Genomic DNA, 15,500 nt, shown 5'->3' on the forward strand with positions numbered 1-15,500 from the left:
AACTTTATATTCTCAGGTATTTTTTTTTTTTACACTAATGCATAGCTATCACAGGCATCCCACTTAACTGAAATAGCTTCAGTAATGACCAGGAAAAGCCCAGAGACCAAATCACTGCATCCTCAATATCTGTAGAGACTGCATGTGCTTAGTTAGATGAAAAACCTCAAAAGGAAGCCATAGGAGTGCTATATGAGGCCATAAGTAGTACTATCCATTCATCTATGATTTCCTTAGTAGAAAAACCAGTATTCATTTCTTTTCCACAGCCTGCCTGATTGTTGTGTTGTAGGGAAACCAAAAAGAAGCAAAACATGGGCTGGGAAGATGGCCAGTGGTAGAACACTTGCCTTACATGCCTGAGGCCCTGGGTTCGATTCCTCGGCACCACATAAGCAAAAAGAAAAAAGCCGGAAGTGGCGCTGTGGCTCAAGTGGTAGAACGCTAGCCTTGAGCTGAAAAGCTGAGGGCCAGTGCCCAGGCCCAGAGTTCAGGCCCCACGACTGACCAAAAAAAAAAGAAGCAAAACATGGTTTTCATGCCCAAATCAGCCCACAAAAGCAGAGCTCTCAGTTGGGTGCTGGTGGCTTATGCCTGTTTGAGGATTGTGGTATGAAGCCAGTCTGGGAAAGAAAGTCAGTGAGACTCTTATTTCCAATTAACCACCTCAAAGCCAGAAATAGAGTTGTGGCTCAAGTGGTAGAACACAAGCCTTGAGTACAAAAGCTCACAGACCGCACCCAGGTCTTGTGTCAACTCCAAGGACCAAGAAAAAAAAAAAGAGCAGAGCTCCCATTCAAGTTCTGCTGGGTCAGGTGGAGCCACAGTGCTCTAGGAAAAGTGTTTGGGTCCAAGGTACATTCCACCCTTCTTCTTCCCCATCATGACCCTTACACACAAATGTCTTGAAATTTTTGGCAAAAGTAGACATCAAAAAGTGCTATTCAGAGCAACAAATAATTCTGACAGTGGATAGAAAAAAATTCAGTTCTAATGGATCTTAGCTTTGTACAGAAAATAAGTTTAGTCAGTGAGTAATTCCCATCCTATGTTTTTTGTTTTGCTCACACCGCCTCCTTCCCAACAAACCATTCTCCTTGCCTCCCTTGCTTTTGCTTCTTTCCTCTTCTCCCCTTCTTTTCTCTCCCTCTTTCCTCTATCCTGTCCTCTTCTTCACCTCTTCTTTTCCTCCTCTTTCATCTCTCTTCTTACCCCTTCCAACATTCAGTTTTAGTCAATTTTGTTCTGGCACCTTCCTTTCTAGAGAAGGTCATGGAGCTATCCATTATAGCTATGACTATAAAAATGACCCTCATGGGCTTCTGGCATGAGATGTGGGCCCTGACATACCTATCTAAGCATCTCTGAAACCCCATCCTAGGCTTAAAGCTCAAGGGGGAAGGCACTAGTTATCCTACTAGTAGATAGGTCTTAAGTAACAAAGGAAAGTCATGGAGTCACATGGATGTGTACAGAAGACGCCCTACATCAGAGCTTGTGTCAGGGTAGGCATACAGAAATATCAAGAGTTAGAGGAAAGGAAGACACAGCTGCAAAAGGAACTTCAGCTGTGTGTTATATAGATTAAGCCTGCCCCACACCCAAATAGCTTTTGTATGCAGTTGGCCAAATCTTTGCCCTTAACACAGTGGACTTACCAGGGTATGACCTTACCCTCGCATGCACTCACAGATAAGTAGGCTAAGATTGATGGAATGGGCCCTTCACCAAACAGTTCCTCTTGGCAATGCGACAATCGCCTCACATTTTCTCTTCTTACAGATTTTGCATACCATTCATTGTACAGTGCAGATTCTTCACCATCCCCCTTGCCCATTGAATGAATTTGTCAGATCAAAGATAGGTAAGAGCTTAATCATGGGAACAGGTTGTGGAGTACCTGACTTACACATAGTGTCAGAAAACACGTAGTGTCAGAAAAGGATGCTAGGGGAGGCCAAGAGTACCTGACAGACACAAACCCAAGTCTCTTAAATCCAATATGCAAAACACAAATTTGGGGAAAAAAGTGATTTGTCAAATGAGAGGAGCAGCAGGAGGCCCAAAGACCCTCCCTGAAGAGGTGTGTGTGTGTGTGTGTGTGTGTGTGTGTGTGTGTGTGTGTGTGTGTGTGTGTGTGTGTGTGTGTGTGTGTGTGTGTGTGTGTGTGTGTGTGTGTGTGTGTTCTGGTACTGAGGCTTGAACTCGGGGCCTTTTACTCTTACTTGATTTTTCACTCATGGCCAGCACTTCTACCACTTGAACTATACACTAGTTTTTTTGCTGGTTAACTGGAGATGAGTCTCCCAGATTTTCCTGCCCCAGTTGGCTTTGACTTCAATCCTCAGAGTAGCTAGGAGTATAGACGTGAACCACTGGTGCCTGGCTTCTCCCTGCAGACTTGGTTATTCCCAAGGGCAGGCCTCAGGAAAAGCCCTGCTCCTTCCTCCACAAGGCCTACTGTTCTGTCCCACCTGCAGAAAGTTCTAGGAGGCAAGGAAAGCAGGTGCCTGGGGTCACTTTGAGAAGTTTCCAGGAGAAGGCCATAGTGCCTGCTATCATCTGCTAGCTGCAGGAGGTAGACTTGGGGCTGACTGTGGGTTTCATGGCCTTCCTGGGCAGAAGCCATTGATGGGCTTCCCATGGTTCTGAAACCTTCAAAGGTCTAGGTTGATGGCCCTGGGAGCAAACAGCTTATGTCAATGGCTACTTCTGCTAGGTGGTTTGTCTTATTCTTCAAAGTCAATGTGTAGGCCTCAACCCACAGGGATTCTAGATGCTCTATCTGACCACAGGATGCTGGAATGGAAAGGGATTAGAAACTCTTGGCGTCTACCCTTCCTCTACTGCTGAGAAAACCAAGGTTCTGAGCAGCCAAATAATCAGTGGAAGTCAGGGAACAGCTACACAGAACCAAGCTGGACTTCCCAGGGAAAAGTTTCCCATGAGCTAGTGTGTTTCTTTTCAGTAGAAGATGAAAACATACTTTCTCCTTTTCAGTTACCCAGAAGTATAGAGCGAGCATACTCAGTGCCAGCTATCATCCCTGTAGATCAGACTGTGATCTCAGTTGATTCTAGTATTTTACTCATTGGTCTAATCCCTTTTCTTTCCTCCTTCCCAAAGCCACACTCCTGGCAGAAGGTGATCTTCCACACAAAAGAGACACACTGACAGGATTCTTGCATCTCTCACAGCTTGACTCACCTTCCCTCCCACATCCTCATTCAATGATCTCTTTCTTCTCTAGGACTCCTCCTTATCTCTCTCATTACATTTGTACTTGTCTGCAACAGTTTCTCTAAGGTACTTTTATACCTGTCACTGTGGTGATGGTCATCTAATGTCCTTATCTGAGCTACAAAACCAAAACAAAGTCTATCAGTCATAACCAATGAAAATGTGCAGGAAGACCCAGGAAATTAGTACACAATAAAATCATGTGTGCAAATCACTGAACAAACACTGGTCTCAACACAGGTTGCATTTAATCTAATCAAACATGTACTGAGAACCTACTGTGCCTGGAAGTGTGCTACAGACGAGTGAGATGCAAACCTTTCCTTTGAAAAACTCCCTTTAGGGGAAGGGTGACATACAAACATATAAAATAAGAAATCAGCCCCCCCCCCACCATAAAAGAGTCCAGAATTAGTGGACGAGGAGGTAGCTTCTCAGTAAGGGGTAGGTAGGTAACAAGAATGAGGAGCCAGGAATGCAAAGTCATTGACAACAGCAAGATGAGAAGCCATGTCTGGCTTTATATTTTAAATCCACCAGCTAATGTTTTAGAAACCACACTCACAGACCTTCTCATCAAGCACCTTCCTCTTCCTCTCACAAACAGCTGACTTCAATAGATGCACAAACGCCCAGATCCACAATGGCAAAATTTCTTCCCTCTCAGTAGATAGATGTCAGTTCAGCAGCCGACCAGTTACTGAAGTTGCTGAGGGCCTGAAACCAATTTCCTTCTTCTATATGCTAAGTAGCCTGTGCTGTTTCTCATCAAATGCATAACTAATCCATGTAGGGCACACTCCTGATACCCATACTATAATGAATGCTTTTTTTTTCTTGAAACAGATTTTGTTCAGAATTAGGCAGGAACTCTACCACTTGAGCCCCTCCTCTGGCGTCTCTTTTGCCTTGATACTTTTTAAAGTATAATCTTAGTTCTTACTGCATCCAGACTGGACTGCAGTGCTCTTACTTGTGCTTCCCCATGTCACACTGAAGAAACAGGTGTGCACCATTTTGCCCAGCACTGTGTTTCCCCAGTAGTTGGAGTAACAAACAGGTGCATGTGCATCACCATGTTCAAACATTGGTTGAAATGGAGTATCATGACCTTTTAATGCCCAGGCTGGCCTTAAACCTTGATCCCCAGACTCCACCTCATGAGTAACCAGGATTACAGACAGGAACTCCACACCTGGCTTAAACAGATTTTTTTCTATGGCTCAAATTCAAAAGGAGAGGAATACAAATTATTCTTCTTAGCTATGGCTATGGACAAGGATGAATAGTAATTTTCCACCCCTTCAAAACCAGGAACCATATGTTTTATTTTAGTTTAACCAAGTGTAAGTTGGCTGCCAAAAGTGAAAGGCATGCTGCTAGATCTTGCCTTGCAATTCAGCTACTCCATCCAACCTTCACTGCCGCTTCTCTTGATGCCAAATGGCAGGCAGGCTGTTGAGGGGATTATGAGTGGGATAAATCACATATTTCTTCCTTCAAATAACAGGGTGTAGGATATAAGCAAAAAGGAAATGGAGCAATATGACAGTAAATGCTTCCATTAGATTAGAAGCTGGAGAAAAGCATTCAGTACTTGTAGCCATTTTTCAACCACATGGCTTTCCCTGGAGGGAAACAGAAGCTTGCTAGTTCTCTTGTAGACACTCCTCCCTCAGTGACTCATTACACATGTGTTAGAACCAGTGGAGACTGTCCCATGAGTTTCAGTAGTGCTGTTCTGTTTTTCTTACTCTTACCTTACTCTTTTCCTTTGATTCAAGTTGAACAATTTCCCTTGAGTTCTCTTCAAATTCTTTTTCAAGCTATAGTCTATTGATCATCCTACTGAAATTCCTCATCACTGAGCAGATTTCACTGTTAGCATCTCATTTAACTAAGAGTTTACATTTTTTGCTAAAATTCTCTTTTATGAGTATGACCCACAGTCCCACTAGATCCTTCAACATCTTATTTTTAATTTTTTAATTATTCAATAGTTGTACAAAGAGGTCACAAGTCCACAGGTCAGGTTATGGGTACAATATCACTCTTTCCATTGTTCTCTCCCTTTATTCTTCATCCCCTCCTTCTTAGCTGTTTTAAAGTCTGTTTGTAGCACCAGCATCTTGCTCATCAGATCTGGTTCTGTTGATTGCTTTGTCTCTTGGCAATGCTTGTTTGTTTTAAATTGTCTTACTTTGTGTGTTATAATTTTTTTCTTTTTGCTGGTCCTGGGGCTTGAACTCACAGCTTGGGCACTGGTTTTGAGCTTTTGTGCTCCAGGCTAGTGCTCTAAATTTTTTTTTTTTTTTTTTTTTTTTTTTGTCGGTCATGGGGCTTGAACTCTGGGCCTGGGCACTGTCCCTCAGCTCTTCAGCTCAAGGCGAGCGCTCTACCACTTGAGCTACAGCGCCACTTCCGGTTTTCTGGTGGTTTATTGGAGATAGGAGTCTCACGGTCTCTACTGCCCGGGCTGGCTTTGAACCGCGATCCTCAGATCTCAGCCTCCTGAGTAGCTAGGATTACAGGCGTGAGCCACCAGCGCCCGGCTTTAGTGCTCTAAATTTGAACTACAACTCTCCTTCTGGCTTTTTGGTAGTTAACTGAAGATAAGAGTCTTACAGCTATTCCTGCCTAGGCTGGCTTTGAACCAAGATCCTTAAGACCTCAGCCTTCTAAGTAGCTAGAATTACAGGCATGAGCCACTGGTACTTAGCAGCATTATAACTTTTAACTGAATGCCAGATGCCATGTGTAAAGAAACAGGTGAGATGGAAGTAAACAGCATTTATAGAAGAAATGGACGCATTTATTCAGCTGTGATGTTAGCACTGGGTGGGAAGCTGAGCCAGCCCAGTCAGAAGTCGATTTGAGCTTGAGTCTCATTGTTAATTTTAGCATGCCTTTGTCTCTGAGTTTCTCTAGAAGGAGAGCTTTGCACAGGAGGCCAGACACTGTGTTGCTAGTCTTTCCAGCTTTTAGCTGTCCCATGTACCTGGCTTCAGACAGGGTCTCCCCCATGCAGCCTCAAGAAGTCAACCTTCACTTTTTAGTGAGGGGGACCCTAGCTTGGGTCAGTTGTCAGCCTCCCCAGAAGCCTAGAGCACTTGCACTACTGCTTCTGAGGGAGCCTGGACCCTGAGCAGGAATGTCTCCTGTTCCTAACAGAAGCAGAGGCATTCTTTCTACTCCACCTCTGGGAGAATGGGTTTTTGAAGATGGTCTGAAGGGCAGAGAGTCTTCTCTAGCTTCGAAGGAGTATGGAATCTGGGGAAGTTATTAAAGCCTTGTACCTGTTTACCTCTACCTTAGTCTCACATCTACTCGTCACTTCTACACACTTGAGCCACTAGGGCATCTCTCTCTCTCTCTCTCTAGTCCAGTCAGTTGAGGCCTGGGACAAAAGCTTGTTCTGGACATTTGGGCCTGTAGTTTGCCTTTAAGAGTTGCAAAGATTTTGACCTAAATGGGGCTATCTTTTTCTTCTATGTTCTGTAAAGCTAAAATAGTGTATGTGGTCTCTCCTTAGAGGGCTTTTCCCCTCTTTGGAATTCAGTCCACTTGATTGCTTAGCTTGCTACTTTAATCCTAAAATGGGTCAGAAAGAATTATAATTGTGCAGATTATCCAGCTTTTCTCTCATTCTTAGGGTGATAGCAATGTCATTTGAAGCCCTCTTCCTCTTACTTTCTCTCTATACTGAACCTCTGAGGCCATGTACTTTTATACTACATGGTCCTGTTTCACCTTTTTAGGCTCTTCATTGTGAAAAAATGCTCATACTATTCACTTACACCTGGAGTTCTTCATGTGCCTTTGCTCTTTTTCAGGTAAAATAGCTTAGAGAATTCTTCAGAGAAGCAATCTGTCGGACTAGAGGGGAAATCTCAGCCAGGCTGTGCTTCTTTTAATGTTTTTAAGATGAAGAAGGAAGAAAAGAGTCCAATTCAGCCAGAATGATTTGATTTTGAGTATTTTCTTGTACCAACTGTGAGCAATTTGATTGGCAAAATATGTAACACCAGACATTTGTTCTCAGTAAACTGTCCCTCTGTTTAGCTCCTCTGACTGCCCCAATTACACTAATTGATTTTCAAATGTACAAATACAATAGACATGTCACAGAAAATTCAACTCTTCTCCTGTTAGGAGCAAAAGAAAGCTTCAAATAGGAGGGCAATGGTGTCCTCAGGTCCCACAACACTCTGAAAGAGTTAAAAGCACATCAAAAGCGATGCCTAGTCTCCTGAGGACACATGATCTGACTTACCCTTGTCTAATGGCTGCCTATTTCATTGCCTCCATGAGACAGGCAGCACAAGGCCCTCAGGCCCACCTGGCCCTCCCACTCCTGAAACTCATTATTTCTGTCCCCACCTCCTTTCTGTGAGCTAAGTAGTGGATTGAGGCTAACATGCTAATAGAGTCACTAGGAAGCCTGGTCTTTGCTTCTAAACCTCCAGGTATGCTCTTAGCTCAGCTTACCAGGCTAGCTGCCTATCAGTCAAACAAAGACAGGGAGTCCCTGGCCAGAGAATGTTTGGTGGGAAAACAAAAGTCAGAAGAAAGCCCAATAACAACAGCAGAGAAGCCAGGAAGATTGAGTGGCCAAAAGTAGCTGAGAAGCAGGGAGAGGAGCTTCTGGACAATTATATCTTGATACAACACTTCCTTTGCCCATGTGTTCAACTGAAAAAACCAACAAAATGAATGGGGCTATAGGCTCAGTTCAGTGGTAGAGCACTTGCTTAGTATCCATAGGACCCTGTGTTCTATCATCCCTAGGAAAAAGAGAGAGAGAAAGAAGAAGAGAAGGAGAGGGAGAGGGAGAGAGAGAAAGAGAAAGAGAGAGAAAAATCTTGAGCAAAAAGTTGCAATGATATAGTACAGAGCCATAGTAACTAAAACAGCTTGGTACTGGCACAAAAACAGATCTGAGGATCAATGGAACAGACTACAAAACCCAGAAATGAGCCCAAATAGTGACAAAAGTGCAAAAATATTGGACAAAAGGTAGCCTCTTTTAACCAATAGTGCTGAGAAAACTGAATATTTACATGTAGAAGATTGAAACTGGATCAGTTTCTGACCTTGTACTTTAAGTAGATCAAATATTTCAATATAAGACTTAGGAACCCCTTTGAACCATTACTAGATAGTTTAACAAAATGAATGTCTGGGGACTAAAATATGTTTTGACTGAGGAGAGTGGGAGTCAAGGGTAGGGGGCTAGACAAAGAAGAACGGTGGGCAAATACAGTCATATACATATGACATGTACATATGTGACAGTGGAACTAAGAAACATAGATGTGTGGGCATAGGACACATGGGGTAGTGAAGAAAGATGGAGTGACACTGATCAAGATGCATTGTATTAATAAAATGACAATGTTAAGTTGAAACCCCTATTTGAATATAATACTGTTTCAATATACAATTGTTAATACAATAAAAAGTTAAAAGAATCAAAGCAAAAAAGAGAAGAAAAGGAGAGAAGGAAAAGAGATAGAAAAAGAGGAAAGGGGAGAATGAGGAAAAGAAAAATGAGCTACCAGATGATGCGGCCCTGACAAGGACATGGATGTCCACACAGAGTTTACACAACTAGGTTTCAATGCATATTATCCCACTTGGCTACGCAACCTAACTTCTCAGATTAGATCCAGGAACAATGGTTGTAAATCAGAGTTTAGTATCTAATTCTTATCCTCAACAGCAGGAACCCATCTTGGAGAAATGGCTGATCCAGGACTACGATAGGGAAAATACAAAATATACCTAGGGTAACATGTGCCAGGAAGTAAGGTAACACAGCAAAGAACAAAGAAGTTGATATATCCAAAGGGCTCCTGTTGCTCTAATTTAGATTTTAATACTCAAGCATAACAATACCAGGTTAAAGCCCATTGAATGGCATAGGAATCCATAGTCAAAACAGGTATAAAAAAATAAAAAATCAGTTGATGGGGAAGAAAGAAAAGTTAACTTTTGATAGAATGCCAGATAATAAGTTCAGAACAAATGTTGGAAAGATAATCCATTTCTGGAACCATCAGAGCAGTAGTGGATACTGGCAGAAGTCATCAATGGATGCCAAGGCTGGTGGCTGAAAGTGTGAGGAGGAACACATATGGACATTGTATCAAAATCCTTCCCTCAATAAAATATAGGTCAATTTCAAAATTTAAAAATATACATGATTTCACAGCAGAAAAAAAATAGGGTATCACCTACTTTACCTGGTGATCAAAGTTAACCTGTCCAGCGGTGGTCAGGAGCACAGCTTGCCAAGAAGCTAAGGCCTTAACCTGGGCCACGAGGAAACATCAGAGTAACATAGCTGAGATCCCCACCACAGAATAGAATATAGTCAGAACCAGACAGGCCAAGTCTGAGGTGCTACTCCAGATCAAATGAGACTGATAAGATGTGAGGTCCAAAGCAAAGCCCTGGGAAGAATCCTCAACAAGAAAGGCAGCAAGTGAAAAGGTAGAAGAGTGACACAGAGATAGAGATAGATACAGGGAGACACAGACAGAAGGAGAAGCTGAAGCCATTGGCAGAGGTTCATTGAAATCTATGAAATGATAGTGTTGCATCTATACTGATCTCCTGAAGGTCGTTTCATTAGAAAGCTTCCTTTCTAGCTGGGTGCCTGAAGTTTACTTGTAATCCTAGCAATTCAGGAGAGGCTTTGAAGATCAGAGTTTGAAGCCAGCTCAGGCAGAAAAGTACCTGCAACTCTATCTCCATATTAACTAGACAAAAAAACCATGCAAGAGCATGAGGCCCTGACTTCAAGCCACAGTACCAGCACTCACTCACACACACACACACACACACACACACACACACACACACACACACACACGCACATGCACGCACACGCACACGCACACGCACGCACACGCACACAACACACTTTTGGTGTATACTTGAAAGCCTAGGGATAGGACAGAGAATGACATACTGTCTTATATACAAATGGATGGATGAGTGGACAGGTAGATGGATAGGAGCAATGCATGGAGAGTCCATGAAACTGTCTCAGAGAATATGGGTGAGCAAGGGACATGTGGGAAATCTTTGTACTGTTTTTGTAATTGTCCTATAGGTAGGAATCGATGTAAAGTTTCAAGGAAAGCAAAGAGGAAGTGATGAGTGACAGGAGGGATTGTGGAAGCCAAGCTTTTGGTGTTCTGGTCTCTAGCTATGGTGGAGGATAATGGGCAGCCTGTTGAGGATTTGTTCAGGTGCAGGAACCCCAGACAGGATGATCTGAAGACACTTACTCATCCTGATTCTCATTCTTATTTCTCTGAGGGTTAAACCTGGCTAACATACTGGTATTCTTCCAGGATGAACAGAACCTGTTCTGCAGGCCCCAATAACACAGAAGCCCTCAGCCCCATGTGGATGTTACTGGCAGGGACACCTCCTCCAGAGGACTCATTCATATGCTTCAGGGGCCAGCCCACTACAAGCTGGTTTTGTTTGTTTTTAACTCCAGATAACACAGCTCTCTGAGACCGCTGAGTGGGAAAGGTCTGCTTAAAATGTATGCTCTTAGGATGCAATGAATCAAGAGCCAGATAGATCCAAAGCAGCTGTTATCCCTGGCAGGAAATTACCCTGTCCATCTTTCTTTGAGGCTGTATTCACCTAGGGACAGGGACAACTGCAACAGAGACAGACCAGATCAGACTGTGTAAACTCAGGAGAGGAGGCCAGATGGAAAGGAACAAGCCAGCTCTAAGCATTTTCCCTCTTTCCCTTTATTGCAGTCTAAATTTAGCTCTCTACCTAGGTAGCTCTTAAGATTCATCATTTACTAGATACTCACAGGAGGAAAAACACTGTAATCCTTTTCATTATCTTAAAAAAAAAAAAGAGCAAAAGAAAAAGCCAGGATTCAACAATTTCCAAGTTCTGCCAGGAGATAAGTCGACCTTGGATCACCTTCTCTCTACTCTGACAAAGCTTGCAGCCCTCACATTCTCAAATCTAGCCACTTGAAGCAAAGTAAACCCACCACAGAGGCTAGGCTGTAGGGCCCTTTGGGAGCAGAGCAGGAGGAAGTGCGAATTCAACTTAATGAGAGAATGAGCTCTGAAATTGAGCTCAGCTGCTAAGAATATCTCCCATGCACTAGAAAGGTTCTGTCCGAGATCTTCATCTTCCTTTAGGAAAAGAACCAGAGCTCCCAGGGCAGGGCAGTGGGTTTAGAGAAAGATGACTGAGTAGAAGTCTGATCTTCCACTTTCTTAGGCCTTGGGCTGTGCATCTTCAAATGACAGACTCAAGCCTGTAATCTTAGCAACCCAAGAGGCCAAGAACTGAAGATCCTGCTTCAAAGCCAGCCCAGTCAGAAAAGTCTGTAAGACCCCCTACCTCCAAGTAACCAGCAAAAAAAGCAAAAAAGTGGAGCTGTGGCTCAAGTGGTAGAATGTTAGCCTTGAGCAAAAAAGCTCAGGAAGAGCACACAGGTTCTGAGTTCAAGCCCCAGTACTGGTGCCCTACCCTTCCAAAATGATAGACTTACTCTGACCATCTGGCTTCCTCCTAGCTCCACAACCCAAGAATCAAAGCAGCCACCTGTAGAACAGTTAGCATATGTGTTTCTATGTATAGAAGGAAGCATGACAATATTCCCACCTAGGCTGTTTACTGATTTGTGGGGCTGGGGTGGCTGGAAGTGACTTTTAGATTTAATACATTTCTGCACAGTTTGTTTTTTTAAAGCAAAAAGCATACATTAACTTTGTTGTTTAAAAATGAAACTATTAACATCAGAGACATGCTTGTCAAAAATGAGGGGAAAAAGTTGATACTAAAGAATCTACAACTCATTGAATGAAGGAGAGGGAGGTAGGGGAAGGATGGGTAAGCATGTTGAAAGGGTGGTTCATCAAAATGCACTGTATTCATAAACTGCTTTGTTAAATGGCAACTCCTATGTGCAGTTGAAGATAATAAAAAATAAATATGTGTATCCAGATCCCTGGAACCAATAAAGAAAAAATTCCAAAACTCAAGGCACTATAATTTCATTTTAGTTCTATTCCAAAGAAGCATTGCCCGTAACACTTTCTCTTTCAGGGAGGTCTGTCTCCTCCAAGCCCCCCAATCAAGGGCCACTTTTCCTGGGGAGTCTCCCTTCCTCATGCCTGGCCACATATTGTCCTATTTTCTGCCCCTCCCCACCCAAACAACAGCTCTCTTGTCCACATTCCCAAGGAACTTAGGGATAACTTACTGAAAAGTACACTTAACTGCCTTTATATCTACCACACAGTCCTGGGTTTTTTGAGGTTCCATTTTTCTTTAGAACCTCAAAACAGTCTGTGTACCAGGTTCCAGGCTAGTACCTCTGGTACTAGAGTGTACAGAATTCAATGCATATTTGTGCAACCTGCTGCATACATACTCCTCTTTTCTCATAGTCTCACCACTAAGACAACTACACTGTAAAGTCACAGCTCTCAGACCATACAGTAGAGTCTGGAGAATATATATTTATCTTGCAATGGGTTCCAGATTGCTCCAGACAAATGTATATTACTCTTTTCCCCAGCATCCTGGAGATGTCTCTGTGGTCGCTACAAATGACATCTTTATGTAACTGTTTAAAGCTTTCTTTATTTCAAAGGAAGGGAAAATGAAGCGATGCTAGGGCAGGCAGCCCCGAGGCACAGCACAGCAGTCTCTGCGGTGTTTCTGATCCATCTGTGGAGCTTGGTGCAGTGTGGTGTAATGCAGTGCAGGCTCAGCTGGCAGTTATTACTGCTGGGCTCAGCCTGCCGTATGATTATTTTCCTCTCTCAGCCTCACTGGCCAAATATCTACTGTGTCTACTTCCCAAGGGAGAAGTGAACATTCACAGTGGTCATGGCTAGGGACAGTGGAGCGGAGACACCCAGAGGTGTTGTGTGTAATGATGAGGCATGTTGATTCCCTCCTACTTATTTTGCAACTGTCAGCTAGTCCTTACAATTAGCAAGATGAGCATTGAATGGAGAGTTGTTTAAATAAAAAATTACCCATTTATATTTTATTTTTCATGCCAGTATTGGGGCTTGAACTGAGGACTTTGTGTTCTTACTTGTTTTCTTTTGCTCATTTGTCATTCCATCACTCAAGCCACAGTTCTACTTCTCACTTTTTCTGGTTAACTGGAGATATAATCTTATGGATTTTCCTGTCTGAGCTGGCTTCCAACTGAGACTCCTGAGCAGCAAGGATTGCAGGCATGAGCCTCTGGTGCCTGGCTATTTGTCTACTTTTAAATAAATTCTGATTTATCTAACAACTCACAAGATGGAGGTTTCCAAGGCCTGCATTTTTCAGTAATATCTTTCCTAGGGGGAATCAGAACTTCGGAAGGTTCCAGAGTACAAGGCCACCCCACTGCTTGTCTAAGTTAAATTCATGCCTCAGGATCTTTGTCCCCCATGGAGGTTGCTGGGATATGTTCTGTCCTTATCATTATTTCACAGCTGCACACAGGCAGCAGGTCCTAACCCCATCTTCATAGAACAGAAGTTGCAGACAGAATTATAGACTCAGGAGCTTCAACGCCATTTCTATGGCTGTCAATAGCTCCTAAGGAACTATCACCCATATATCCTATAGCTCCAAACTCTCTATCTTCATGGACCCTATATGCACCCATGCTCACTCCCTTTGCACACTCAGGCCACTGAGTCCCATCCTTAGCCCTTCCCCACTCCCACTTTGGAGGCTTAATCTTTCTCCCTGTGGTTCCTGCTTCCTGTTTCTTCATCCAGAGATGAATTCTCCCTCAAGACCCTTCTCTGATTCATTGGTGTATCAGCCACTCTCCCCAGACCAGAAACTACTGTGATCAGGCAGACACTGGGATGTATTCACCTGTCCTTGCCCTGAGCTTGTCATAACATGTGGCTCTCGGGAAAACATCCTGCAGCACATCCTCTGTGTGCTTTGTGGAACACTGAGTCTGGAACCTCTATCTACAAGTCAAGTGTCCCTTCATGAGTTCTTTGGCAACAGGGAATGAATTTACCTTTGTTAATCTAATTCTCTAGTATGGTATATAGGTCATTGGAATGCATTTTTGGAGAAAATGAGCTCAGAAACTTTATGTATATCATGTTTTTAAAAAAATAGGGTCTTGCTCTGTAGCTCCAGCTGGCCTCAAACTCTTGCTTCTTCTGCCTCAGTTTCTTGGGTGCTGGGATTACAGGTTGTGCACTACCATGTCTAGCTCATGTGGGCCTTCTTACATCCACATCACCAAATTGAAAGTCCTAAAGCTTGTAATACACTCAGAATAACATGTAGACCTTGCTTTTCCAAGTAAATGGTGAAAGCCATGATCTCCTCTAAGCTCTCAAACCTTGTAACTTGGAAAGGTCATAATTATCACAGTCACCAGAGCCCAACAAATCCTGGTTAGAAGACTTGGCATGTGGCTTTTGTTGAAAAGATTATTCTGCAGCAAAAGTTATTGGTTATGTGTTCCACCTGCTCAAAATGCCGAAAATCCTTTCCCTCCCAGATAAACAAGTGCCAGCTAGGTACATGTGGGAATTTAGGAGGTATCATGGGGCTGGGACGGTGGTGTGTTGACATTGAAAAATCCTCATATTCTTGTGATCGTTCACAGGCTTGAACTTTTGGATACAGCAGCAGATATCATTGAATACTTGACTGAGGGCCGAGGCAGCATCTGAGCCATCATCCTGAGCTTGCATTGTTGAGCTATGCCGTCCAAAGTGATATGTGTAGTCTAGTGCTAGGTGGACTAAACATATATTTGTTCATTTGTTGTTACAGAATTTGTCACTTGTCTATTGACCAGTTTTATGAGCATCTGCAATGTGCCAGGGAGGGTCTTCACAGAGTTCTGATTAGGGCCAAGTCCTTTTCCCTGGGAGTATCTACATTTTAGTGGACCTGAGAAAAGTAAACAAGCAGACACACAAATGCACATAATCTAGGCAGTAGCATGTGCACAGAAGAAAAGTAAACACAGGCCAAGGGGGCAAGGGGATGAGGATGATTGGGAAACCCTGTTTTCTTTTCTGCCACTGGGTCCCTCTTCTGGTGGAGAATTCTCCCCTGGGGTTGTAGGAACTTTCTTTCCTTACTCAGGAAAGCCGAGTAAGGCTGTATTTGCTGGCATCTGAAGAACAGAACTGGGTTCGGGAGGCTTCTTGGAACTGAGCCCTCCAGGAGCGAGTGGCAAAGGGGCTCTCATGGCTCTTCCTGCT

General features: G+C 43.3%; 1 protein-coding gene across 6 annotated transcripts in view; it reads right to left on the minus strand.

Moving 5' to 3' along the window:
- The window catches only part of Ank1 (ankyrin 1), a 132,151-nt gene that overhangs the window by 77,547 nt on the left and 39,104 nt on the right, over positions 1 to 15,500 (minus strand). The window lies entirely within an intron of this gene.

This window comes from Dipodomys spectabilis, unplaced genomic scaffold (genome assembly GCF_019054845.1).
Source record: "Dipodomys spectabilis isolate Male_0828 unplaced genomic scaffold, ASM1905484v1 ptg000052l, whole genome shotgun sequence".
NCBI classification, from domain to species: Eukaryota; Metazoa; Chordata; class Mammalia; order Rodentia; family Heteromyidae; genus Dipodomys; species Dipodomys spectabilis.